Source organism: Chlorocebus sabaeus, chromosome 5, assembly GCF_047675955.1.
Source record: "Chlorocebus sabaeus isolate Y175 chromosome 5, mChlSab1.0.hap1, whole genome shotgun sequence".
Taxonomy (NCBI): Eukaryota; Metazoa; Chordata; class Mammalia; order Primates; family Cercopithecidae; genus Chlorocebus; species Chlorocebus sabaeus.
In genome coordinates this window covers 78,336,264-78,363,944 of record NC_132908.1, presented here as the reverse complement: position 1 = coordinate 78,363,944, position 27,681 = coordinate 78,336,264, and the positions used below count along the sequence as shown (strand labels likewise).

Genomic DNA, 27,681 nt, shown 5'->3' with positions numbered 1-27,681 from the left:
ATCCTGGCCAACATAGTGAAACCATGTCTCTACTTAAAAATACAAAAATTTAGCTGGGCACAGTGGCAGGCGCCTGTAATCCCAGCTACTTGGGAGGCTGAGGCAGGAGAATTGCTTGAACCCACGTGGCAGAGGTTACAATGAGCCGAGATCACACCACTGCACTCCAGCCTGGGTAACAGTGCAAGACTCCGTCTTAAAAAGAAAAAAAGGGAAGTTATCCCCTCATGTAACTGAAAACCCAGGGCTACAGTCACAGCTGGATCAAGGGGCTCCAATGACATCATTTCATCTTGCCACTCTCCCTCCCTTGGGGTGGGCCTCAGCTCCAGGCAGGCCATCTCCCACAGGGGCCCGGCATAACTGCAGCTTTCTTTTCTCCCAGCTTCACATCCACAAGAGAGAGGATCTGCTAACCCACCAGTTCCAATAAAAGCCCTGAGCCCAGCTCTCCTCAGCTCAGGGTGGATGAGGTGCCCATTCCTGAGCCCAACCTCACCCCATTCACTCCACCCTGGCCCGTCTGGCCTCCGGCTCCAGGAACGTCCCTCACTCCCTCCAGCCTCCGGGCTTTTGACCACGCAGGTCGCTCTGCCTGGGCTCTTTGCCTGGGTGACCAGTGTTCCAGCAAGTCTGTGCCAGTCAGGGTCCAGTCAAGAGACAGAGCACACTGGTTCTTTTGTTTTGTTTTCGTTTTTGAGATAGAATCTCTCTCTGTCACCCAGACTGGAGTGCAGTGGTGCAACTATAGCTCACTGCAGCCTCAACCTCGTGTTCATGTGATCCTCCCACCTCAGCCTCCCAAGTAGCTGTAACTACAGGTGTGTGCCACCATGCCCAGCTATCTTTTTCTTCCTTTCCTTTCCTTCCTTCCTTCTTTCCTTGCCTTTTCTTTCTTTTCTTTTCTATTTTTAGTAGAGACAGGGTCTCGCTATGTTACCCAGGCTTGTCTCAAACTCCTGGGCTAAAGTGATCCCCCCACTTCAGCATCCCAAAGTGCTGGGCCTACAGGAATGAGCCACCGAACCCAGCTAGACTGGTTCTTTTGCCAGATAAAACATAATAGGTACACTGTGAAGCAGGTATTGAAAACCAAAAAGATGAAATGAGACACTAAGGTATTGCAAGTTGATAATGACACAGAGCAGGCCCCCTTCATATGTCTAGAAGAACAAAAGGACCAATGATAAGAACTTCGAAGCTGGGAGGAGGAGGGGCCCTGTGAAACTGGGTCCCAGAACCGGAGGACGTCTGGCCAGATGGGAAGTGAGGCTCCCCGGCCCCGGTTCACTGCCCTCTTGTAGCACCTGGCCCTTTCCTTCGTAACACGCTCCATGGGGTAACAAATGATTATATATGCTATCATCTGTCTTGAAGTCTCCCCACCAGCTCCCTGAAAGCAGTGGGATGCCTGTGGTCACTCCTGTCCACCCCAGTTCCTGGCACATACTAAGTGCTCCTCAAACCATTGTTGATGGAATCATTTCTCAGGGGTAGTGCATGGGACATTCCTGCCCTGGCTGGACTAAGACTCTGCCACGTTATCTAAACCCTCCTTCACCCTGCATGGGGGCTGGGGATCCAGGGAGAAAGGCTGGGCCCCAGGAGTAGGACGGAAGATGACAGTCACTCTTAGAGTCATACACATGCAGGGTCATCACCTGTGAAGCAGCACCATCCTCAACTCTGCACCTGGAGCCCCTCATTGGTCTCATCCCAGTCAGGCTCTTCCTTGAGCACTGCCCGGCACCTAGCAGGTTGAATGCATGAATGAGACCTAACCCCTATTTTCCAGGGGTACCATGTACTTGGAGTAATGGATTCTCTAGGTCGTCTTTTGACTGAGACGTACTCTGCTACCTTTTCAATTTTAGCCACCGCCCCCGAGCCCCGTCCCCACAATGGTAACTTTTGTGTGCTTTCTACCACAATTAAAATCTGTGTTTAAATACTGAACACACGGAGGAAGCGAGTAGAATTTTGAGTATTGGAGGCAGGGAAGGATAGGAGGGAGGGGAGGACAGGGGGAAGTTGGTGAATGGACACAAAATTCAGCTAGGTAGGAGGAAGGCGCTCCGGCATTCTGCAGCACTGTAGACTGAATATGGTTAACTATGGCTTATTGTATATTTTCAAAGAGCTAGAAGAGATTTTGAATGTTCACAACATAAAGAAATGACAAACATTTGAAGTGATGGATATGCTAATGACTCTGATTTGATCATTATGCTTTTTTTTTTTTTTTTTGAGACAGAGTCTCTCTTCACCCAGGTTGGAGGGCAGTGGCACGATCTCAGCTCACTGCAACCTCTGCCTCCCGGGTTCAAGCAATTCTCCGGCCTCAACCTCCCAAGGAACTGGGATTACAGGCACACACCACCACACCAAGTTCATTTTTGTATTTTTAGTAGAGACGGGGTTTCACCATGTTGGCCGGGCTGGTCTTGAACTCCTGGCCTCAAGTGATCTGCCCGCCTTGGCCTCCCGAAGTGCTGGGATCACAGGTGTGAGCCACCACATCCAGCCTGATCATTATACATTTTATATGTGTATCAAAATATCACTCTGTAGCCCATAAATATGTACAAATTGGGGGAAATCCAAAGGGTAAAATATTTTTATGGAAAAAAATCTCCCCCCTGCAAGTAATAAGCCATATGATACAATGGACGCTTTGGAACCAGACTGGGTTCAAATAGAAGCGATTCTACTTCCTGGTTGTGTGAGCCTGAACAAGTCACTTTACCTCTCTGAGCTGTGGTTTCCTCATCTGTAAAACACAAGTAAAATAACCTCAAAGCCCCAACACAATACCTGACACATAGTAGGTACTTAATACAAGTTTGTTTGTTTCCTCTTGTTGTAAATGAGCTCTAATTACATCAGACCTGGAGGACCCACCTCCCTAAGAGTGGGCCAGCGTCCCAGTGTGAGGCTGGGCCTGGACGTCGGGCAGCAGGTGGACCAAAACAAAGGCCAAGAGCCCTGGTCCATGGAGGAAGGGGGCTGCCTTGGGGGAACCTCTCTTGCTCTATGGGGCACAAAGGGTGCATGGATTAAAACTCTATTCAAACTTGCTTAAGCAAACTGGGAGATTCGGTCTCACATCTGTGGGAATTCCAGGGAGGATTCTGGCTGGCAGGCAAGGTGGATCCAGGGACTCAAGAGAACCTTCAACGAGTTGGTCTCATTCTTTTCAAGTCCTATGTGCCAGGGATGCTGACCACAGCCCCAGGCCTCTGCAGCCACAGTGGGAAGAGGAAGCTGTTTTTTTGTTTTGGTTTCAGTTTTTTGTTGTTGTTGTTGGGTTTATTTATTTATTTATTTATTTTGAGATGGAGTCTGGCTCTGTTGCCTAAGCTGGAGTGCAGTGCCACTATCTCAACTCACTGCAATCTATGTCTCCGAAGTTCTCCTGCCTCAGCCTCCTGGGTAGCTGGGATTACAGGTGCACGCCACCATGCCCGGCTAATTTTTTATATTTTTATTAGAGATGAGGTTTCACCATGTTGGCCAGGCTGGTCTCGAACTCCTGACCTCAGGCCATCTGCCCACCTGGGACTCCCACAGTGCCAGGATTACAGGTGTGAGCCACCGCACTCGGCCAGGGAAAAGGAAACTTGACTCCCAGAGCCTCTGCACACCAACCACAGGGATGTGCTCATTTGCTGGGGGGTCACATGCCCACCCTTGACCCTGTGACTGGTCCATGCACTGGGATGCAGTGATTGACTGTGCCTGTGTCACATACCCTGTAGGGGAGGGCAGGGTTGGTATCTGTGGTCGACAGCCCCACTGAACCAGCTTCCTAAGGAAGACGGTAAATGTCACTAGAAGAAAAGTGAACCTTACTACCTGTGTACCTGCCACACACTGGTTTTCTTTTTTGGAGATGGAGTCTTGCTGTGTTACCCAGGCTGGAATACAGTGGTGCGATCTCAGCTCACTGCAACCTCCACCTCCCAGGCACAAATGATTCTCCTGCCTCAGGCTCCCGAGTAACTGGGATTACAGGCATGGGCCACCACACCCAACTAATTTTTGTATTTTTAGTAGAGACGGGGTTTCACCATCTTGGCCAGGCTGGTCTCGAATTCCTGACCTCCAGTGATCCACCTGCCTTGGCCTCCCAAAGTGCTGGGATTACAGGCATGTGCCACTGCGCCCGGCTCTACACACTGTTCTGAGCACTTATTAATTCATTTCATTCTTTTAACAACGGTATGGAGTAGGTGTCATTTCATCATGCCCATTTCATGGATTAAGACTTGGAGGCACAGGATGTTTAAGTACTTTGCTCAAGATCACAGTTGGTGAGAGGCTGGGAGCCAGGATTCAGTCCCAGGCCGTCTGGCTCCAAGTTCACGTGCTTAACCACCACGCCACTTTGCCTCTCCTCATTCCACAGAAGCAAGAGTCTGTCCTTTTAGGGTCAGCCACAGGAGAAGGGGTCCCAGCCATTCCCTGGAGGAGTACAGCGGAGCAACTGGACCTCAGGTGACCCAGCCTCAGCACAAAGCCTGTCTTCAGTGCCCTCTGTCTGGAAAATGCTGGGGGCTCCCAGAGAATGTACCAGAAATAGAGGCCACTTCCCAGGCTCCACTCGAGGGGAAAAAGCCCTAACCTGAAGACTCAGATACTGACCAACTTTGCCACTGCCGCAAGCACAAGTTGGCTGTGTGACTGTAGACCCGTCACTGTCGTTCTCTGGGCCTATTTCTTCCTCTTGCACATAAGCAGATTGAGGTTTAATCCCCTGGGTTCTCGCTGGGGAGAAGCTAGGGGTGAACTAATACCCCAGCCTGTGGTCGACCACCAAGTTCTCTGGCCTCAACAGCCCCAGGTGCTGGAAGAACAAAAATTTCCCCTGCCCCCACCCAGACGCTGAGTACCAATGGCTCCTGGGCCCCTATAGGGAGAAGGCCCAACAGCGGCCCCAGCTTCCTCCTGCACAGCACTCTCTAGTTCACGCTCATCACTCCTGGGCCTGCCCTTCCCACTCCCTCTAGGCGGCACCCCTCCCCCTGCCAGGCTGGGGCAAGTTCCGCCCCTGCCACAACTTCCCCATCTGCCGTCTTAGCCCCCAGCCTGTTGTGAGTTCTTAAAACAGGTACCAAAAACTCACAAGGGCACTGGCCAGTGCCAGTTGGAGTGATTTTGTCCCTCAGGTAGGGTTTCCAGATTTAGGAAATAAAAATGCAGCCTTTGAACATAATTATACAAAAACCTTATGTGTCTATCTGATATTCAAATTTTCAAAGTTATATTCAAATTTCACTATTTTATTTGGCAATCCTGCACTCAGGGGACATTGCCCGTATCTGGAGACAGTTTTTGATGATCCCAGCTCAGGGGTGCTACTGGCATCTAGGAGGTCAAGGCCAGGGATCCTGTTCAATACCCTACAGAGCACAGGACAGTCCTCACCACAGTGATCCGGCCCCTAATGGCAATCGTGCTGAGGGTACGAAACCTCCCCATGATGGCCTTCCCAGCCCTAACACACAGGCTCGCCTGCCATCTTGGGAACGTGTCAGAGGAAACCGTGGTGATCCTTACATGAAAGTCAGGGAAACTGAGACACGGGCAAACTGTCTTATTCAAGGTCACACAGTGCCGTCTTTCCTTCTCTAATAAACTCATTGGTTCTTCTACAACACGGAGTCACGCAAGGCCAGCCAGGAAATGCAGGTGGGCAGAGGGGTCAGAGAAGAGCTTTTCAGGGTTCCCAGACCCCCGGGACTGGGGTCCTTTGGGGCTGGGTAAGCCAGCCCTGGAGAGGAAGAGGAACCATGCTGACAGGCGTCACTACCAGGCTGTTGTCAATCATGCCACCAGGAGGCAGCAGAGACTGGGAAATAATTCTGCACACCTTGCCCTCCCGGGCACTGCAAGGAACTCATCAGTTCCCGGCCAGCCCCACCCCTCCCCCGGCCCAGAATCTGATGCAGCTGCTCTAGGACGGGCGCCAGGCATCCGCATTTTTTAAAACTGCTCTCAGGTGATTCTGTTGTGCAGCAAAGATTGCGAAATTCTGGTCTTAGGCCTTGGTTTTCTTTGTTTCTTTTCTTTTTTCTTTTTTTTTGGAAATAGAGTCTCACTCTGTTGCCCAGGCTGCAGTGCAGTGACGCGATCTGGGCTCACTGCAACCTCTGCCTCCTGGGTTCAAGCGATTCTTGTGCCTCAGCCTCCTGGGTAGCTGGGATTACAGGTGCCCACCACTACACCTGGCTAATTTTTTGTATTTTTTAGTAGAGACGGGGTTTCGCCATGTTGGCCAAGCTGGTCTCGAGCTCCTGACCTGAAGTGATCCACCCGCCTTGGCCTCCCAAAGTGCTGGGATTACAGACGTCAGCCACGGTGCCATCCAGTCCTTGGTTTTCATCCCTGATTGCACAGCAGCATCACCATGAAACTTTAAAAACTACCACTGGTTTTTTAAAAGTCTATCCACAGGTGCATGGATAAACAAATGTGGTCTAGACAGACAATAGAATATTAGTCGACCATAAAAGAAATAAAACTCTGACATGTGGCCAGGCACAGTGGCTCACACCTGTAATCCCAGCACTTTGGGAAGCCAAGGCAGGCAGATCACCTGAAGTCAGGAGTTCGAGACCAGCCTGGCCAACATGGTGAAACCCCATCTCTACTAAAAATACAAAACTTAGCTGAGCATCATGATGTGCACCTGTAGTTCCAGCTACTCAGGAGGCTGAGGCAGGAGAATCACTTGAACCTGGGAGGCGGAGGTTGTAGTGAGCTGAGGTCACGCCACTGCACTCCCCTGGGTAAGAGAGCAAGACTCCATCTCAAACAAACAAACAAACAACAAAACGAACACATGGTACAATAGGGACGAACCTCAGAGATACTGTGCTAAGTGAAGTAAACCAGACACAGAAGGACAAATACTGTAGTTTCTGCAAACAGGAGACTCGCAGAGCAGTCAGATTCATAGAGGCGGAAAGCAGGACGGTGGCTGCCAGGGGCTGCGGGAGGAGGCAGAAATGGGGAGTTTGTGTTTAATGGGCACAGAGTTTCCCTTTGGGAAGATTAAAATGTTCTGAGGAGGATGGTTGCATGGCAGTGTGAATGTACAGAATGCCACTGAATGGGACACTCAAAAATTGTTAAAATGGGCCAGGCATGGTGGCTCATGCCTGTGATCCCAGCACTTTGGGAGGCTGAGGAGGTTGGACCACCTGAGCTCAGGAGTTCCAGACCAGCCTGCGCAACATGGTGAAACCCCATCTCTACCAAAAATACAAAAAATTAGTCGGACGTGGTGGCGGGCGCCTGTGATTCCAGCTACTCGGGAGGCTGAAGTGAGAGGATCGCTTAAGCCTGGGAGGCGAAGGTTGCAGTGAGCTGAGATTGCGCCACTGCACTCCAACCTGGGTGACAGAGTGAGACCCCGTCTCAAAAATAAATAAATAAATAGTTAAAATGATACATGTTATGTTATATTTTCATTATAATAAAGAAAGCAGGAACATATATGCTGGGTTTCACAACTAAAGCTTAAGATCATTCCACTAAACAGAAGCATAGATGCCAATGTCCAAGTCTCTCCCCAGACTAATAAGAAAGTCGGGGTTGATTCTCAAAACTAGTATTTTCTTAGTGTCCCGGAGGAATTTAACATGCAGTCACCGTTGAGAATCTCTGCTGTAAAATCATTCTAAGATTTCAGCACTCTGTAAGAATTATTGCTGCTCTAGCCATTTATCTCTTGTGATGGTATTAAACTGTGCCCACAGATTCTTTTATACTCCTCCTTCAAGAGGTAGCAACTAGTCAGGCATGCTGGCTCATGGCTGTAATCCCAACACTTTGGGAGGTTGAGTCGGAAGGATCCCTTGAGCTCAAGAGTTCAAGACCTCTCTCTCTCTGCTAACAATACCAAAAAATTAGCAGGGCATGGTGATATGTTCCTGTAGTCCCAGCTTCTTGAGAGGCTGAGGCAGGAGGATTGCTTAAGCCCAGGAGGTCAAGGCTGCAGTGAAGTATGACTGCACCACTGCACTTCAGCCTGGGCAACACAGTGAGACCCTGTCTTAAAAAAACAAAAAGAGGTGGAAATTACTTCCTTTCCCCTTGAGAGTGGGTTGAACTTTGTGACTTGCTTCTAACAGGAAAAAAAAAAAAAAAGGAAAAAGCAGAAGTAATGATGTAAGACCCAGAGACAAGGTCATGAGAGGTACTTTGGCATCCATCTTGGTCTTTCTCTTTCTCACTTGAATCATTGACCATGAATACAGGCAGCTGCCATGTCAGGAGGGCACTCACGTAGTCTATGGAGAGGCCGATGTAATGAGAAACCAAGGCCTCCTGTTAATAGCTGTGCAAGGGATCCATCATGTAAGTGGATCCTCCAGCCCCAGGCAAGCTGTCGTATGAAACTGCAACCCTAGCCACCATCCTGACTGCAGCCACGTGAGAGGCCCTGAGCCAGAACTACCCAGCTAGGCACTCCCAAATTCCTGACCCACAGACATGGTGAGATAATAAATGTTTTCTGTTTTAAGCCACAAATTTTGAAATGATTTCTTACACAGCAATAAATAACTAATATACATCCATCCGTGAATCACTCAACGATCCACACATCCATCTATACACCCAACCATTTATTCACCCATCCACTCACCCACCAATCTATTCATCCATCATCCATCTATCTATCCATTGATCCAGCTACTCATTCATTTACCCACCCATCCACCCACCCACTCATCATCTACTCAGTACAGAACCCAGGGCCTAGCCCACAGTAGATTCATGTAAATATTTGTCGAATGTATGAACCAAACATTTTGTAAATGTCTAATCTCCATTTCTTGCCAAGACAGGCCAAGGGAGGCTCAAATGTGGCCTCTGGACCACTGTGAGATGAAACCAGTGTCTAGTTCTGCCAGAGCAGCTCTGGCCTCTGGATGCTGTTGGCCACCTCCTAGGCCCATTTGGCATCATCCCCTTCTGCTAAGAACCACCCACCCTTCTCTCACCCACCCACACACAAGCTGCATGGGCCTGCCTGGTAGGAAAAACCTGGCTCTGTCCCTCCCTCTCCCCCACCCCACCCCACATGCACCCGCAGGGGCTGGTCGTCCTGGAAGGCTGGGAACAGAGAAGCTGCTTGCCTTTCCAAGAGAGTTTGTGACAAGAAGATTTGGGTTCTTTGAGGTTCAATAACTTGGGCCAACTGGGGCAGCCATAGGGAGGTTTTTGGCAAAGACCTGTCTGCCTCTTCCCAGAGAATGTCATGCAGGCCTGGGCCCTGCCCGACCCATCCCAAATACCCACTTCCAGCCTATTCCCTTCTCTTCCCTTGTTGTTCACCTTACAGGCTCAGGCCTCAGTTTTCTCATCTATAAAATGACAATGATGAGAATAGTTTGGAGATGAGATGACACGTGCACAGGGGAACCTTCAGCAAAGGACCCGGTGAGCAGCAAGTGCTGTAGTGCATGTGGGGCTACTGCGGACCAAGCAGATGGACAGTGAGACCAATGACACCCAGACGCCTATGAGAAGCCGCTGACCTGGCCCTCCCCTCTCCTTCCCTGTGCCCACTCTGCCCTGGCTGCATCCCCTCCTCCTGCTCTTCATACTCTGTGCCCACTCCCACCTCTGGGCTTCTGCTCTGGCTGTTCCCTCTGCCTGGAACACTCTTTCCCTAAATACCCACTCAGTTCCCTTCTCCCTTCCCTCAGGTTTTTGTTCAAATGTCACCTTCTCAGTGAACCCCACTTGGATACCCCTTCTCCATTCTCGCTAGTCCCCTTTCTGGATTAATTTTTCTCTACTGTATTTATCCTTTTAAAGTACTACGTCTTTTCCACCTTTCTTTCTTTTCTTTTTTTTTCTTTTTGAGATGGAGTCTCACTCTGTCACCCAGACTTGTGTGCAGTGGCACCATCTCAGCTCACTGTAAACTCTGCCTCCCAGGTTCAAGTGATTCTTGTGCCTCAGCCTCCCAAGTAGCTGGGCCTCACCACACCAGGCTAATTTTTGTATTTTTAGTAGAGACGGGGTTTCACCATGTTGGCCAGGCAGGTCTCCAACTCCTGACCTCAAGTGATCTACCTGCCTCAGCCTCCCAAAGTGCTGGAATTACAGGCATGAGCCACTGCACCTGACTCACTACATCTTTTCATTGTTGATTTTGTTATTGCCTGACTCCTCCCAGAGCATAAACTTCATAAGGGTGGGAGTTTTGGTCTTGCTTATTCATAACTAGATCCTCAGCATCCACCAGAGTGACCGGCACATAGTAGGTGTACAGTCAACATTGATGAATGGAGGGGGGATGGATAGTGAATGTATGTATGGATAGATGAATGAATGGGTGGATAGATGGATGGGTGGGTGGATGATGGTGAATGGATGGATAGATGGATGGGTAGATGGATGGATGGATGAGTGGGTGGGTAGATGGAAGGGTGGATGGAGAGAGGATGGACAGATGGATGGATGGATGGAGAATAGATGGATAAAGGGTGGGTGGATGGGTCAGTGGGTGGATGGATGATCAGAATAAGAGGAGATTGAGTGAGCCTTCTCCAGCAGCCTTGAAATCGCCATCTAGGTATGAGTTCCCCACATTCTAGAGAAAGGTAGAAAGCCAAGGGCCGACCCCCGGGGCTTATTAAAAAGTAGTGCAAAATGTTCCACTCTCTCTATATGTCATCCCATCTCCAACAGAAGACTAGAGGTCCATGAGCAGGGAGAGAAAAAGAGGGAAATCCCCTTCCCAGGTTCCAGGTTCACTCCTGTCCTCCAGCCACCCCCAGCCCAAGGCAGGTGATGCTTGATCTTCACGCTGCCTGCCTGGACTAGAGGAGAAAGAGTTGCCAAGAGGTACCTGGGTGGGGAGAGGTGACCACAGCAATGTCCTCCAGTCTACAAGTCAGGGCAGTGTGAGTTTCTGGGAGTCACGTGGACACCAGGAGGCAGGAGGCCTGAGACAGTTTCCTGTTATCCCACCCAGAAAGGAAAAAGAGAGCCAGCAGGGGGCAGCGGGAGGTGGGAGGTGGTCCACAGGGGGAAGGGGCTGGGGGGAACATGGCCTGGGGACCATCATCTCCACCCCTGTCTCATGGGGTCTCTCCCAGAGCTCACACCTGGGCCACCATTTGAACATCCCCACTGTCAGCCAGAGAAGCAGCAATGGCCTACGGAGGACAAAGGCAACACCAGCAAAATGAGGCAGGTACTCAGAAAAGGGAGGGGCTGAAGGAAACATGAACATAGTTTTGAGGCCAAAGTCTTAACTAGTGTAGACTGACCTTTTGCTACAAAGGTATTTTAAGAAACTGGAAAAGCCCAGGCATGGCGGCTCACACCTGTAATCCCAGTGCTTTGAGAAGCCAACGTGGGAGGATCACGGAAGGCCAGGAGTTTGAAAACAACCTGGGCAACATGGTGAGACCCCCTCTCTATAAAAAATTTAAAAATAAGTCAGGCTTGCTAGCACTGGCCTGTAGTCCCAGCTACTCAGGAGGCTGAGGTGGGAGGAACACTTGAGTCCAGGAGGTTGAGAGTGTGGTGAGCTATGAGGGTGCCAGTGTACCTCAGCCGGGGTGACAGAGTTAGACCCTGTCTCCAAAAACAAAAAACACATCTATTAAAAAAAACAAACTGGAAAGATTTGACAGAGCAGCGCGTAGCACCAGGAAGAACACCATTTCACACATGTGCTCCAGGGAACACATGTGTGAACACAATAAATAAACCAGCAGCTTCCACAATGTCCCTTGTAGGTCCTGGGGCCACAGGGAGGGTTCTGTGACCTCATAAAGCATTCAGGACACCGCTTGGCACAAGGAGGGACTGGGTCAATGTTCCTTAGCGAATAGGCATTAGAAACAAAACAGGGGGGCCGGGCGCGGTGGCTCAAGCCTGTAATCCCAGCACTTTGGGAGGCCGAGACGGGCGGATCACGAGGTCAGGAGATCGAGACCATCCTGGCTAACACGGTGAAACCCCATCTCTACTTAAAAAATACAAAAAACTAGCTGGGCGAGGTGGCGGGCGCCTGTAGTCCCAGCTACTCAGGAGGCTGAGGCAGGAGAATGGCGTGAACCCGGGAGGCGGAGCTTGCAGTGAGCTGAGATCCGGCCACTACACTCCAGCCTGGGCGACAGAGCCAGACTCCGTCTCAAAAAAAAAAAAAAAAAAAAGAAACAAAACAGGGGGAGTGGAGGGAGGTCAGTAAGAGGCTGCTGGTTCCCTCTTCGTGTGCTCCTGTGGCAGGCCAGGTCTCACTAACACAGGCCTCATAACAACGGTTTCGGCACTGACTGAGTGGTTCAGTGAAATATTAAAAGCTGAGAGAGCCAGTGCCCTTCTCCAAAGACTGGAATATCACAAAAGCCCACCAAGAGCTTTGCCTGGGCCTTTCCTGGGCCTTGAAGCATGACAGGATAACGAAGGAATTCTTAATGGGACCCGTTTAGGATTAAACAAATTTTATTGGGGGTCTGAAATAACTCCCCAGACCTCCACAGACAAGTTTACTGGGGATCTGAAGGAACTCCCCACACCTCCATGCTTTAGCAGGAGACAAGATAAGGGTATTCACCCCAGCACCTGGACCCATTTAGATGAACTAAACTTACTGAGGCTCCAGAGGAAGAGCTTCAGGACTCAGACCTTAGCTATAGAAGTTAATCACTTATGTCTTTAGATGAATGCACACTTAGACGTAGACATGTAGCTTAGAAGGTATATAAGCTCTGGAAAACTTTGTAATTTTGAGTTGGTCTGGGGATAATCTCCAGGCCTTCTGCCTGTACCCGGTTACAGAAATCAACTCCTTCCTTTCCCCGTTCATCTGCATCTAGTTATTGGGCCGGAGAATAAGCAGCCCCACCCTCGGTTTGGTCCGGAAACACTCCTGTTAAAGGGAGGACCACGGGCGCATGCCACAACACTCTTCTGCCAAGACAACTTCCAGATTGGGGACTAAGTCCGCCCCCGAGAGGGCAGTCTCTGGACCCCAGGGTGGGGAAGCCTGGGCCCCCATCTCAGGGGGTTCCTCATCGGCTACCCCAGGAGCTAGTGCAAGGCCGAAGCCACGTCTGGGCGACGCGACGCGGGGCGGGGCGGGCTGGGTGCAGCAGGGAGCCCTCCCATTCTGGGCATCCTGCCTCTGCCAGGGCTGTGCTCCTAGGTGGAGCCACCGCCTGCGCCTGCACCGCCTGCAGGACCCAGGTCTGTGCCTTCTGCTTCCCTCAGCCTCGCAGAGCCTCCCCGCCCCGGGCTCCCGCAGCTGCAACGCTGGGCAGGGAAGCCGGGTCTCCATGACAACGTTGACGTCACCGGCCCGGGGCTGGGAACTGCCTCCCGCCCCCAGCAGCGGCCAGGCCCAGCCCCAGCCCGGATCTGCAGCAGCTGGGACCCCAGGGCGGGTGGCGCCGCCGACCCTGTCCTCTGACCTTCCCGTCCCAGCCACCAGGGGCAGACAGGCGTGAACAGGCCAGCCGGGCTCTCACCTGCCTGCCAACTTCCCGAGATCCCGCTTCTTCCCGCCCTTCCCTTTTGTCCTCAAATTGCTCTCAGCTGGTTGCAAGCTCAACAGACCTTGCTTCCTGTTTCATTAACTGGAAGCCCCCTCCAGGGAGAATGTGCATTTTAATAGAATGTGGGGAGTGATGAGCTCGCTGCTCCCTCGACGGCTTCACCTCTGCCTCCCTTTACTCCACAATAAAGAACAACTCCCAGATTATCATATAGCCCCTCCCCCATCCCGGGCGTCTACCCTGTAACAGCTTCCCACTGCCCTAGTGCTGCGACTTCAGAGACCTCGGCTCTCCGCAGCGACCCAGGCCCCCGTACCTCCTCCTGCTCCTCCTCCTCCTCCCTTCCAGCATCTGTTCCGCCGCCGAATTGCCAGGCTTTGCCTCGGGGCCTCCGCACATGCTCTTCCCTCTGCCTGCAAAGCTGTTCCCTCCTCCGCCTCCCCTCGGGCTGGAGACTCCAGCTTCTCTCCAGGTCTAGGCTCGCAGGTGAGCTCAGTGCTGCCCCCTCTTGAAGGCGCTCCCAGCAGCCTGCACTTCCTTTCGGCCCTCCGTGGCTGTCCCGAGGGTGAGGACAGTTAACAATGAAGTGCTGTGTGTTTCCAAACAGCTACAGGAGGCGTCTGAATGTTCTCACCACAAAGCAGTGATCAAGGTTTGGGGTGATGGATTTGCTCGTTAACCTGATTTGATCATTACACAATGTGTGCATGTATGGAAACCTCGCGTTACACCCATAAATATGTACCATTGCCAAGTGTATCTGAGACATCCCAAAGTATCTGAGACAGGGCTCGATCAATCGAGAGAGTTTATTTTGCAAGGTTTAAGGACGTGCCTGTGACACAGCCTCAGGAGATCCTGATATGTGTCGAAGGTGGTCAAGGTACAGCTTCTTTTTATGCGTTTTAGAGAGGCATAATACATCAATATGTGCAAGATGGACATTGGTTCCATCTGGAAGGGTGGGACAACTCAAAGGGACCAGGGGCTTCCAGGTTGTAAGTAGATGTAAATTTTTTCTGTTTGCCAATTGGTTGAAAAAGTTATTATCTGTAGTAAGAAATGTCTGAGTCATGGCCAGGTGCGGTGGCTCATGCCTGTAATCTCAGCACTTTGGGAGGCCAAGGTGAGTGGATCACTTGGGGTCAGGAGTTTGAGACCAGCCTGGCCAACATGGTGAAACCCTGTCTCTACTAAAAATGCAAAAATTAGCCGGGTGTGATGGCACATGCCTGTAATCGCAGCTACTTGGCAGGTTGAGGCGGGCTGAACCTGGGAGGTGGAGGTTCTAGTGAGCCAAGATCACGCCACTGCAGTCCAGCCTGGACAACACAGTGAGACCCTGTCAAGAAAAGAAAGAAAAAAGAAACAGAGAAAGGGAGAGAGAGAGAGAAAGGAAGGAAGGAAGAGAGGAAGGGAAGGAGGAAGGAAAAAAAGAGCCAGGTGTGGTGGTTCATGCTTGTAATGCCAGCACTTTGGGAGGCCGAGGCGGGTGGATCACGAGGTCAGGAGATCAAGACCATCCTGGCTAACATTGTGAAACTCCATCTCTACTAAAAATACAAAAAAATTAGCTGCGCATGGTGGCAGCGCCTGCAGTCCCAGCTACTCAGGAGGCTGAGGCAGGAGAATGGCGTGAACCCAGGAGGCGGAGCTTGCAGTGAGCCAAGATTGCGCCACTGCAGTCCACCTCCAGCCTGGGAGACAGAGAGAGACTCTGTCTCTAAAAAAAAAAAAAAAAAAAAAGAAAGGAAGGGAGGAAGAAAGAAAGAAAGAAAATGTCTGAGTTGCAATATGGGTTGTGGAGACCAAGGTTTTATCATGCAGATGGTGCCTCCACGTAGCAGGCTTCAGAGAGAGTAGGTTGTAAATGTTTCTTATCAGACTTAAGGTCTGTGTTAAAGCTGGAGGGTATAATGAGAAATGTCCAACCCCCTCTTCCAGGACGGCCTGAACTAGATTTTCAGGTTAATTCTAGAATGTCCTTGGCTGAGAGGAGGGGTCCTTTCAGAAGGCTGCAGGGCCTTACAATTTTATTTTTGGTTTACAGCATCTGTTAAAAACAAAATAAAATGCAAAACCAAAAGGAAACTGATTTGTATGATCATTTGTTTAGCAGTTGCCTCCACCCCCAGACTGTATGTGGTCTGAGGGTGAGGATGGCATTAGTTCTGTTCATTCCTGAGTCCCCAGCGTGCAGGTCACACAGTGAGTGCTGAACACATATTTTTAGACAGCCTTATTGAGGTATAATTCATACACCATTCAGTTCACCTTTAGAAAGTGTACAGTGCAGTGGTATTTAGTGTATTCAGAACTGTGCAGACCTCATCATGTTGGATTTTAGAATGTTTTCATTACCCAAAAATGATACCCTGTACCTGTGGGCAGTCACCCTTCTATCCCCCATCTCCCTCAGCCCTAAGCAAGCACTAACCTACTTTCTGCTTCTATAGACACTCTGGATGTTCGTATAAATGGAATCACACAGTATGTGCACTTTTGTGACTGGCTTCTTCCACTTAGCACAGACTTTTAAAGGTTCTATTTGATACATTGTGCTCAATGAATAAATGAATGGGTGACTGGATGAATGAAAGGCTGTGAGAAGCAAAGGCAGGGCCCTCTCCTGATGGGATGATGGGCAGTGGAAAGGAGGGCTCTGGGTATACTTTGGGATCCACGTCTAATAAGGATGCAGCTCTGACTGAGTCTACAACTGCCTGCCCCGGGCACATCTCTGAGGGTATGCAACCCAAGATCAAAATACCAGTCTTGTGGCCCAACCCCTGAGTTTAGATGTAGGTCAGAGGCTGGGCTCACGCCTGTAATCCCAGCACTTTGGGAGGCCGAGGCGGGTGGATCACGAGGTCAGGAGATCGAGACCATCCTGGCTAACACGGTGAAACTTCGCCTCTACTAAAAATATAAAAAATTAGCCGGGCGTGGTGGCGGGCGCTTGTAGTCCCAGCTACTCGGGAAGCTGAGGCAGGAGAATGGCGTGAACCTGGGAGGTGGAGCTTACAGTGAGCCGAGATTGTGCAACTGCACTCCAGTCTGGGGGACACAGCGAGACTCCGTCTCAAAAAAAAAAAAAAAAAAAAAAAAAAAAGATGTAGGTCAGAAGACCTACCCACCGCCCCTCGTTCCACCAGAAGAGCCGCTTTCTGTTCTTCACACTGGCATTTTTCATTCATTCATTCATTTATTCCACAGGGTCATGGTTATGATCTATAAGTCCTTTGTAAATGAATATACTCTTTTTTAAAAAAATCAATTGCAAGAGACAGATGGTGGCTCTCAATTGAGACTTTGGGTTAGACCTGGGAATCTTACCTCTGCAAGTCCATTCTGTCAGAACTCATTCCAGGAGGTCATGCCTGAGACCTTTAGTGCTTGGTCTCAGTGTTAGATGGGACAGTGCTCCCAAGTGGCTTGGAAGGCCTCTCTGTGAACATGGATGCTAAGTAGAAATGATTTTACCAACATGTAAATGCTGTCTCAATTCCTGCCCCCTCAGTGCCCCAATTCCTTTTGTTTGGTTTTTGTTTTGTTTTGTTTTTGAGATGAAGTCTTGCTCTGTCGCCTAGGTTGGAGTCCAGTGGCATGATCTTGGCTCACTGCAACCTCTGCCTCCCAGGTTGAAGCAATTCTCCTGCCTCAGCCTCTCAAGTAGCTGGGAGTATAGGCATCTGCCACCATGCCCGGCTAATTTTTCTACCTTTAGTAGAGATGGGGTTTTGCCATGTTGGCCAGCCTGATCTCAAGATCCTGACCTCAAGTGATCCACCTGCCTCAGCCTCCCAAAGTGTTGGGATCACAAGAATAAGCCACTGCACCTGATCAGTGCTGCACTCCTTATTATATGGCCACTGCCTTGGCTACTGGTTTATGGAAATTCTAGAACTGCATTGTCTACACAGCAGCCACCAGCTATACATGGCTGCTACAGAGCACTTGAAATGTAGCTGGTGTGAACTGAGATGTGCTCTAAATGCGAAACACACACCAGATTTTGAAGACTTAGTATGGGGGAAAAATATGTAAACTATCTCATTAGTCATTTTTTATATTGACTACACATTGAAATAATATTTTGGATATGTGAGGTTAAATAAAATATATTGTCACAGCATTTTGGGAGGCCAAGGCAGGTGGATCACCTGAGGTCAGGAGTTGGAGACTAGCCCGGCCAACGTGGTGAAACCCGGTCTCTACTAAAAATACAAACAAATTAGTCAGGCGTGGTGGCAGGTGCCTATAATCCCAGCTACTCGGGAGGCTGAGGCAGGAGAATCGCTTGAACCCAGGGGGCGGATGTTGCAGTGAGCCAAGAACACGCCATTGTACTCCAGCCTGGGCAACAAGAACGAAACTCCTTAAAAAAAAAAAAAGAAAAGAAAAGAAGAGAAAAATATATTGTCAAAATTAATTTCACCTGTTTCTTCCTGCTTTTTAAAATGTGGCTACCATAACATTTAATTTTATCTACGTGGCTTGTCTTCTATTTCTTTTAAACAGGGTACAGGTATGGTCTGAAGCATCCCATATCTGTGATGGACGCATCTCCAGCGCTGTGAAATGCATTACTGCTGTTCACAAAACAGCCCACAAGGGAATCATTGTCTCCCACCTGCCCTGCCCAGCAGTAGCCAGTGGATGGGTAGGGAGAGCCCCAGAGAGGAGCTGCTTCCAGGGTAATCCTGGTCCCAGGAAGTAGTGGGATTGCAGAGCCTCCTTCGCAGTGGATCTGCAAGCCCCATCTCCTCCCTGGCAAATCAAAGAGGAGGAACATGCCTGGTGTTCTGGGGGGAAACGGTGCGTTGCTCTTGCCGGCATAGTTACAGAACAAACGGCCTAGACATCTGTCACCAGGAGCAAGGAGGAGTCTCTTCCATCCTGTCCTCATCCTTCTGGTTCTGCAGAGATGATCCAAAATGCTCCAAAGAAGGTTTCATGGCCCCGAAAGGCAGGTTCCACTACAGTGATGAGTGGATCCGGCACGTGGATTTCTTTGCTGACAGGCATCTCCCTGACAAATAGGAGGGAAGCTAGCCCAGGCTTCTTGTACCTGCAACCTATGCAGTAACACAGAACTGAGCTGAAAAGGGTCCTGTGCTTGGTTTAATGCTCTGCTAATGTTTTCTTAAAATTCTTAATCATTTTTGGAACAGGGAGCTTGCATTGTCATTTTTCACTGGGCTCTGCAATTGACGTCACCAGCTCTGAGCAAAGCCCAGGGCTGCTCCAAATCGAAAGCGCACAAGAAATACCTGAAGATCTTGTTAATACACAGATTCTGACTCAGGAGGTCTGGAGTGAGCCCTGAAGCTCTGCATTTCTCATGAGCTCTCCAAGAATGCTGATGCCGCCGGCCCACGGCCAGACATTGAGCAGCAAAGCTTCTAGACCAGTGGTCTCAACCCTGGCTGCACACGAGACTCAGTTAACAAGCTTTTCCACGTCACACATCCAGGCCCCACCCCAGAGTCAGTAGGTTTTAAAGCTCCTCAGGTGATTCCAATGTGTAGCCAGGGCTTCTAAGGCAGCGCTTCTCAAATTCCGTGTGCACACAAATCAGCTGCAGACCTTGTTAACAAGGCAGATTGGGCAGGGCACAGTGGCTCATGCCTGTATTCCAAGCACTTTGGGAGACCGAAGTGGGCAGATCACCTGAGGCCAGGAGTTTGAGACCAGCCTGGTTAACATGGCAAAACCCTGTCTCTACTAAAAATACAAACAATTAGCCAGGTGTGGTGGCAGGCACCTGTAATCCCAGCTGCTCAAGAAGCTGACGCAGGAAAATTCCTCGAACCTGAGAGGCCCAGGCATAGACTGCAGTGAGCCGAGATCACGCCATAGCGCTCCAGCCTGTGCACCGAGAGTGAAACTCCATCTCAAAGAAAAAAACAAAAAGCCAAAAAAACCAATGTAGATTCAGGCCTGGTGTGGTGGCTCACACCTGTAACCCCAGTACTTTAGGAGTCTGAGGTGGGAGGGTCGCTGGGGCCCATGAGCCCAGGAGTTCAAGGCTGCAATGAGCTATGATCACTGAATTGCACTCCAGCCTGGATGACAGAATGAGACACTATCTCTAAAATAAACTAGGCTGGGCACAGTGGCTCACACTTGTAATCCCAGCACTTTGGGAAGCCAAGGTAGGCAGATCGCTTGAGACCAGGAGTTCAAGACCCACCTGGCCAAAACGGTGAAACCTTGTCTCTACTAAAAATACAAAAAAATAGCTGAATGTGGTGGTGGGTGCCTGTAGTTCCAGCTACTTGGGAGGCTGAGGCAGGAGAATCGCTTGAACCTGGGAGGTGGAGGCTGCAGCGAGCCAATATTGTGCTACTGCACTCCAGCCTGGGTGAGAGAATGAGACTCCCTCTTAAAAATAAAATAGCCGGGCGCGGTGGCTCAAGCCTGTAATCCCAGCACTTTGGGAGGCCGAGACGGGCGGATCACGAGGTCAGGAGATCGAGATCATCCTGGCTAACATGGTGAAATCCCATCTCTACTAAGAAATACAAAAAATTAGCCGGGCGAGGTGGCGGGCGCCTGTAGTCCCAGCTACTCGGAGGCTGAGGCCGGAGAATGGCGGGAACCTGGGAGGCGGAGCTTGCAGTGAGCCGAGATCGCGCCACTGCACTCCAGCCTGGGCGACAAAGCGAGACTCCGTCTCAAAAAAAATAAAATAAAATAAAATAAAATAAAATAATTAAAATGCAGATTCTGATTCGTCATGTCCAGGTGGATCCTGAGACTGCATTTCTAGCAAACTCTCCTGCCATACGAAGGCTGTGCATACCTGGATCACAGGTGGAGTAGCAAAGCTCTAGACTCAGTCAGTTGTCTATTTCTGGTTAGTATCAGCATTGGAGTGGGGACAGAAAGGAAAGGCAGCACTAGGGTTTTCAGGGCCTCGTCTGTATGTGGATGGAGTACACTGAAAAAATAAAGTCAAATATTCCACCATGTGTACATGTGCAGGTTGTGCACTGCACAAGTATGCCACATCTATGGGAGTCCGTCCCTACCATAGGTTTGTATATTTATGATGACAATTTTCCAGCAGATGGCAGTAGAGTGTTTTAAGGAAGGGACACAATGTTCACCAAGAGGCTTTGTAAGGATGGGCAAGTGTTGCTTTGATAGAAGTCAGGGTGCCACCACTCCCTCTCCCGAGTCCAGACACAACAGAGAGGAGGAACAGCCACCTTTTCATTGGAAGAAAAAATCTCGCTGGGCACAGTGGATCACACCTGTAATCCCCGTACTTTGCAAGACTGAGGCAGGAGAATTACTTGAATCCAGGAGGTCGAGACCAGCCTGGGCAATGAAGGGAGGCCCTCGTCTCTTAAAAACAAAAAATTGAAAATTTAAAAATTAGCAAGCCATGGTGGTGTGCACCTGGAGTCTCACCTGCTCAGGAGGCTGAGGCAGGAGTATCTCTTGAGCTTAGGAGTTGGAGGCTGCAGTGAGCTAAGAGGTACGATCGAACCACTGCACTGCACCCTGAGTAACAGAGTGAAACCTTATCTCAAAACAAAAAAAAAAACAATCTTTTTTGATGTTGCTTTTTTTATTGAGATGAAATACATGAAACATAAACCATTTAAAATTTTTTATTTTAGTGATATTTAGAATATTCACGATGTGTGTGACCACCACCTCTAGTTACAAAACAACTTCCTCATCCCAAAAGAAAACCCCACAACCACTAAGAAGTCACTGCCCATTCTTCCTTCCCTCCCATCCCTGGCAAACACCAGTCTGCTTTCTGTCCCTATAGATTTGCCAGTTTGGGATGTTCCAAATACAGAATCCTACAATATGTGGTCTTTCGTGTCTGGATAATTTCACCTAGCACGAGGTTTTTGAAGTTCATCTGAATCATAAAATGTATCAGCATTTCATTCCTTTTTATGACCAAATAGAATTCCATTATCTATGTGTGCCACATTTATATATTTATTTATTTGTGATGGACAAAATTTCTCATTTAATTTTTTTTGAACAGAGTTTTGCTCTTGTTGCCCAGGCTGGAGTGCAATGGTGCGATCTTGGCTCACTGCAACCTCGCCTCACGGATTCAAGTGATTGTCCTGCCTCAGCCTCCCAAGTAGCTGGGATTACAGGCATGCACCACCACACCTGGCTAATTTTGTATTTTTAGTAGAGTCGGGGTTTCTCTATGTTGGTCAGGCTGGTCTCCAACTCCTGACCTCAGGTAATCCACCTGCCCTGGCCTCCCAAAGTGCTGGGATTACAGGTGTGAGCTACCGTGCCTGGCTCCTCTTTTACAATTTTATTTATTTTTTCCTCTGCTTTTAAAGGCAACGTAAATGGACAAAATTTTGAGTGTTTCCACTTGATGTCACTTTTTAAAAGTTGATGTGCAACATATATGGTAACTTACACAAATCTTAAGTGTAGAGCTCTGTGAATGTGTAAACATCTGTGTAACCACAGATCAAGATGTGGAACACCGAAGGTTCCCTCCTCCCCTTTGTATTTGTCCATTTTCACACTGCTATAAAGATACTACCTGAGATTGGCTAATTTATAAAAAAAGGAGGTTTAATTGACTCACAGTTCTGTATGGCTACCGAGGCCTCAGGAAACTTACAATCATGGCGGAAGGGGAAGCAAACACGTCCTTCTTCACAAGGCAGCAGGAGAGAGAAGAATAAATGAGACAGGAACTTCCAAACACTTATAAAACCATCAATCTCGTGAGAACTCACTCACTGTCATGAGAACAGCATCGGCAAAACTGTTCCCATGATCCAATCACCTCCACCAGGTTTCTCCCTCAACACCTGGGGATTGCAATTCAAGATGCGATTTGGGTGGGGACACAGAGCCTAATGGTATCACCCTTCCCAGTCAATAACAACCCCCCTTACAGAGATAACCAATATTGTGACTTCTATCATCATAGATGATTTGTGCCTATTCATGAATTTCTACAAATTGAATCATACAGCAAATCCTTTGTTTCTGGCTCCTGCCACACAACATAATACTTACCCAATTATTTCGTGTCATTGTGCATATCAGTCATCAGTTCTTTTTCTCCTGTTTTGTAGAATTCCATCTTATGAACATGTCACCGTTTATCTTTCCATTCTCCCGTTAATGGAGACATTTGTATTGCTCCACTGTTTGGCTCTCCCACACTTGGTTTATTCATTCTTCTGACAGTGGACATTTGGGTTGCTTCCACTTTTTGGCTATTATAACTAATGCCACTATAAACATTCTTATTTGTGTCTTCTGGTGGATGGATGAGCTCAGTGCTCTTGAGCTCTTCTCCTGCACATGTAGGAGTGGAGTTGCAGGGTCCTAGAGTAGGCATATGTTTAGCTTTAGTAGGTAGGCTCTCCAAAGTGGTTGAACCCATCTATCCTCCCATTAGTGACGCATGAGAGTTTCTTTCAGCAACCACCTCCATCTCTGAAAACAATGCAAACTGGTTCTCAGGTTCCCAATGGCAGAGCCCTACCAGGTTGGCCAGGAGGCCCCTCTGTCTCTGATGGTCCAGGAAGGTATACCTGGTGACTGTGCAGTTTTCCTGGTAGAGTCTTCCTGGCCTGCCTCAGGAAGGGCTGCCCCTTCAACCTATTCCTCTGTCCTCTAACATGGTTAGTCACTGTCTTAGTCTGGGCTTTCCTAGGAGCAGACACTGAGATAAAAGATTTTCATTTGAGAGTTGGTCCCAGGAAATACCAATGGGACAATGGGAAAATGAAGTGGAGAAGGGAAGGAAATCCTAACAAGCCCGTAAGCACTGAGAGTAGCTAGAGATCAATCCCAGGGAGGGACCCTGGGAGCCAGAGGAGAAGATGGGCCTCAGAACTCTACACTCCCCATGAGGAGTGAGGGTGCTGGGGTATTGATACACCACTTCCCATATGTCTTTGGTTGAGGGCTGCTGCCTGGGCAGAGGTGTTAATTCTAGGCCCTTGCAGCCTGCCTTAGGAAATAAGCCAAGGAAACTGAAAGTCAATCTTGACTCCTTGTGCACCCTCCCTGCATACCAGCCACCATGTGCTGCCATTTTAAGCCTGAGCTTCCCTTGAATCTGTGTGTTTCTCCACAGAGTCCAAACCCCAGACTCATACCCATCCATTTACCAACAGTGGAGGGATCTTCCCACAGTGCCTGAGTTATAACCTTGGCTCTCTCCCCTGCTTACCGTGGACGTTGACTAAGAGATCCAGACTTTCCTGGCTTCCACTTCCCCATCAATAAGGGGTCATGTTAGCACCTCCCTTGTAGGCTTGCTTCAGTGTAGTCCTATAAAATCCTTCCTACTGTGCCTGGTGCACAGAGGGTGCTATGTAAGTGTTTTGTTTTAAAAATGAGTAAACAATTGCAAACTTTTTTTTACAATTGCAACCTTTCTTAACAATTGTACATACCTCTCAGGACAAATCCCAGACTCCTAAATATGATTCATTAGTCTTTGGCTGGTCTCACCTCCTCCTTCCCCTAACAGTGTGCTGCATGATGGTCCCAGGACATACATCCACCTGGAACCCATGAATGTGACCTTATTTGGAAAAACAGTCTTTAGGGCCCGGTGTGGTGGCTCACACCTATAATCTCAACGCTTTGGGAGGCTGAGGTGGGAGGATCACTTGAGCCCAGGAGTTCAAGACCAGACCGGGCAACATAGTGAGACTCCATCTCTACAAAACATTTTTAAAAATTAGCAGGACACGGTAGTGCACGTCTGTAGTCCCAGCTACTACGAGATTGAAGCAGGAAGATTACTTGAGTATGGGAGTTCAAGGCTGCAGTGAGCCACGACTGTGCAACTGTACTGTAGCCTGGGTGACAGAGCCGGACCCAGAAAGAAAGAGAGAGGGGAGGGGAGGGGAGATGAGGAGAGAGAGAGGAGGGGAGGGGAGGGGAGGAGACTGAACTGCAAAGATTACAGTTGTGATTAAGATCTCAAGACGAAATCATCCCGGATCATCCAGGCGAGCCCTGGGTTGCTTCCACGTTTTGGCTATGAAGTCCAGCGGCATGTGTCCTTATAAGAAGGGAGAGGACAGACAGGTGATGAGGCCATGTGAAGACGGAGGTGGAGGCTAGTGCTGCAGCCACAAGCTAAGGAGCACCAGGAGCCACTGGAAGCTGCAGGGGTAGGGCATAGGTCCTCCCCGGTGCCTTCAGAGGAAGCACAGCTCTGCCTACAACTTGATTTTAGGCTTCTCCAAACTGCTAGAGAACAAGTTTCTATTGTTTTAAGCCACCCAGTTTGTGGTAAGTTGCTACAACTGATATACTCTGTAACCAAGCACTTAGTAACAAAGTATCCAAAAGGAAGCCACTTAAAATGAGATTCATCTTCATCCTCTCACAGTCTGGCAGCTAGAAATCCCAGTCTTGGTGTCTTTCTGAGGGCTGTGAAGGGATAGCCGCCACATCCTCCCTCCTGGCTTCTGGTGTTCACTGGCCGTCTTTGGCTTGCGACTGCACTACTCCAGTCTCTGCCTTCATCCTCACGTGGCCTCTCCCTGTCTCTGTCCCTTCACTCTGACATCCCTCTATGCATATCTCTGTGTCCAAACTTTCTCCTTCCGGCTGGGCATGATGGCTCATGCTTCTAATCCCAGCACTTTGGAAAGCTGAGGCAGGTGGATCACTTGAGGCCAGGTGTTCGAGACTGCCTGGCCAACATGGTGAAACCCCATCTCTACTAAAAATACAAAAAAAATTAGCCGGATGTGATGGTACACTCATGTAATCGCAGCTACTCGGGAGACTGAAGCCGGAGAATCACTTGAACCTAGGAGGCGGAGGTTGCAGTGAGCTGAGATCACACCACTGCACTCCAGCCTGGGCAACAGAGCAAGACTCCAAAAAAAAAAAAAAAAAAAAAATTCTCCTTCTCAAATCGGTACCAGTCATATTAAACTTGTGCTCACTCTAATGATCTCACTTTAACTTGATCACCTCCTTAAAGACCCTATTCCCAAATAAAGTCACATTCCGAGGAACTGCAGCTTAGGACTTCAACATCTCTTTCTGGGGGGCTACAATTCAACCCTGACAATAGCACCCCTCTCAAGCCCATCGCACTTCCCACTGGCCGTTCCCAGCCTATATCCAGCTCTGGTCTGTGGCCAATCTTTGCACACTCCCTTTTCCTCTCTGGTGACTCAGCAAACATTTCATTCTTCATTCTGTACAGTATTACCTCCTCCAGGAAGTCTCCCGTGATGCCCATAGGCCTGGGTCCACTGCCCACCATCTGTGCCTGCCATAGTGTCCTGTCATGGCATTTGTCATGCAGTATGTGACTGACTCCTTGTCAGCATGCTTGGGTGCTGAGCCTCTGGAGGACAAGGGCCATGTCTCTTGCTGCTGTTTCTTCTTTCTCTGAACCACTTTATTGCAGTCTAATCAACATACAAGAAGCCATACATATTTAACTCATACAACTCAATGAGTATGAAGATGAGTATACAGCTGTGAAACCATATTGAAACCGCCTTTGCAAAATTATAACAGGATAAATTATGGCAGTGAAAGAAATCAGACCTAACCGACTCCATCTTTCTTCTAACCTTTACGCTGTTCTTGTTCATTCCTGGGTGTAGGCCGAACTAACTTTGGGAAGGAATTCAGTTCATACTTTTACTCTGAAACAAAATTGATAACAGCCCTTTCCCAGAAAGACCCTCTTCTTGCCTGGGGACCAGACTGCCTTTGCAGTACTAACAAATTAGCTACAAGATTAGAAATTACAGTTTAGGGCCGGGAGCAGTGGCTTACGCCTGTAATCTCAGCAGTTTGGGAGGCCAAGGCGGGCGGATCACCTGAGGTCAGGAGTTCGAGATAAGCCTGAGCAACTCGGTGAAACCCCGTCTCTTCTAAAAATACAAAATTAGCCGGGCGTGGTGGCACATGCCTGTAATCCCAACTTCTCGGGAGGCAAAGGCAGGAGAATCGCTTGAACCTGGGAGGCGGAGGATGCGGTGAGCTGAGATCACGCCACTGCATTCTAGCCTGGGCAACAAGAGAAAATCTCTGTCTCGCCAAAAAAAAAAAAAAAAATTTAGGGGGTCATGCAGTTTAGGGGTCATGCAGCCTCTGGCTCCAAGAGTATGAACCTTCCCCAGATTGCTCCTGGGGATAACATCACTATTGTAAAACCTAAGATTAGTGCTTGAGATATTTTGTAGACCCTGCGCTCATCGATCAGCTGACACCACCCAGACAAGTCATCTGGCTCAACCAGTTCTGCCATCCCACCCAGGGACAGAAAATAGCAAGAAAACTTCACTTCAACCCCCTGTGATTCCATCTCCAAAGCCACCAATCAGCACTCCCCACTTCCCAAGCCCCTACCCGCCAAATTATCGTTAAGAACTCTGATTCCCGAATGCTCAGGGAGACTGATTTGAGTAATAATAAAACTCTGGTCTCCCGCACAGCTGGCTCTGCGTAAATTACTCTTTCCCCACTGCAATTCCCCTGTCTTGATAAACTGACCCTGTCTAGGCAGTGGGCATGGTGAACCCGCTGGGTGGTTACATACAAGAAGCCTAGTTGTATACAACTACTCATCTAGTTGTATTTAACGCATACAACTAGATGAGTATGGGGACGAGTATACAGCCATGAAACCATACTGAAACCGCCTCTGCAAAATTATAACAGAGTAAATTATGGCAGTGAAAGAAATCAGACCTAACCGACTCCATCTTGCTTGTAACCTTTAAGCTGTCCTTGTTCATTCCTGGGCGTAGGCCGAACTAACTTTGGGAAGGAACTCAGTTCATGGTTTGACTCTGAAACAAAATTGTTAACAGCCCTTTCCCAGAAAGACCCCCTTCTTGCCTGAGGACCAGACTGCCTTTGCAGGACTAACAAATTAGCTACAAGATTAGAAATTACAGTTTAGGGGTCATGCAGCCTCTGGCTCCAAGAGTCTGAACCTCCCCCAGATTGCTCCTGGGGATAACATCGCAGTCTGTGCCCTAAACCTTTCCATCTCCTTCAAAAGTTTCCTCCCACCCTAGTTATTTGTCACTATGATTGTGTGTGATAATAACATCTCCATGCTTAGCAAATTTTAAGTATATACTATAATATCGTTCACCGTATGGTACATCTCAAGCGCTTTTCCATC

The 27,681-nt window shown here is 49.0% G+C and overlaps 1 long non-coding RNA gene across 1 annotated transcript in view; it reads right to left on the bottom strand.

Moving 5' to 3' along the window:
- The window catches only part of LOC140711707 (uncharacterized), a 36,454-nt gene extending 31,481 nt beyond the window's left edge, over positions 1 to 4,973 (bottom strand). The window contains exon 1 of the long non-coding RNA XR_012092995.1: positions 4,645 to 4,973. This is a non-coding gene — a long non-coding RNA (uncharacterized lncRNA). The remainder of the gene's footprint in view (positions 1 to 4,644) is intronic.
- Between the last annotated feature and the right edge of the window lie 22,708 nt (positions 4,974 to 27,681).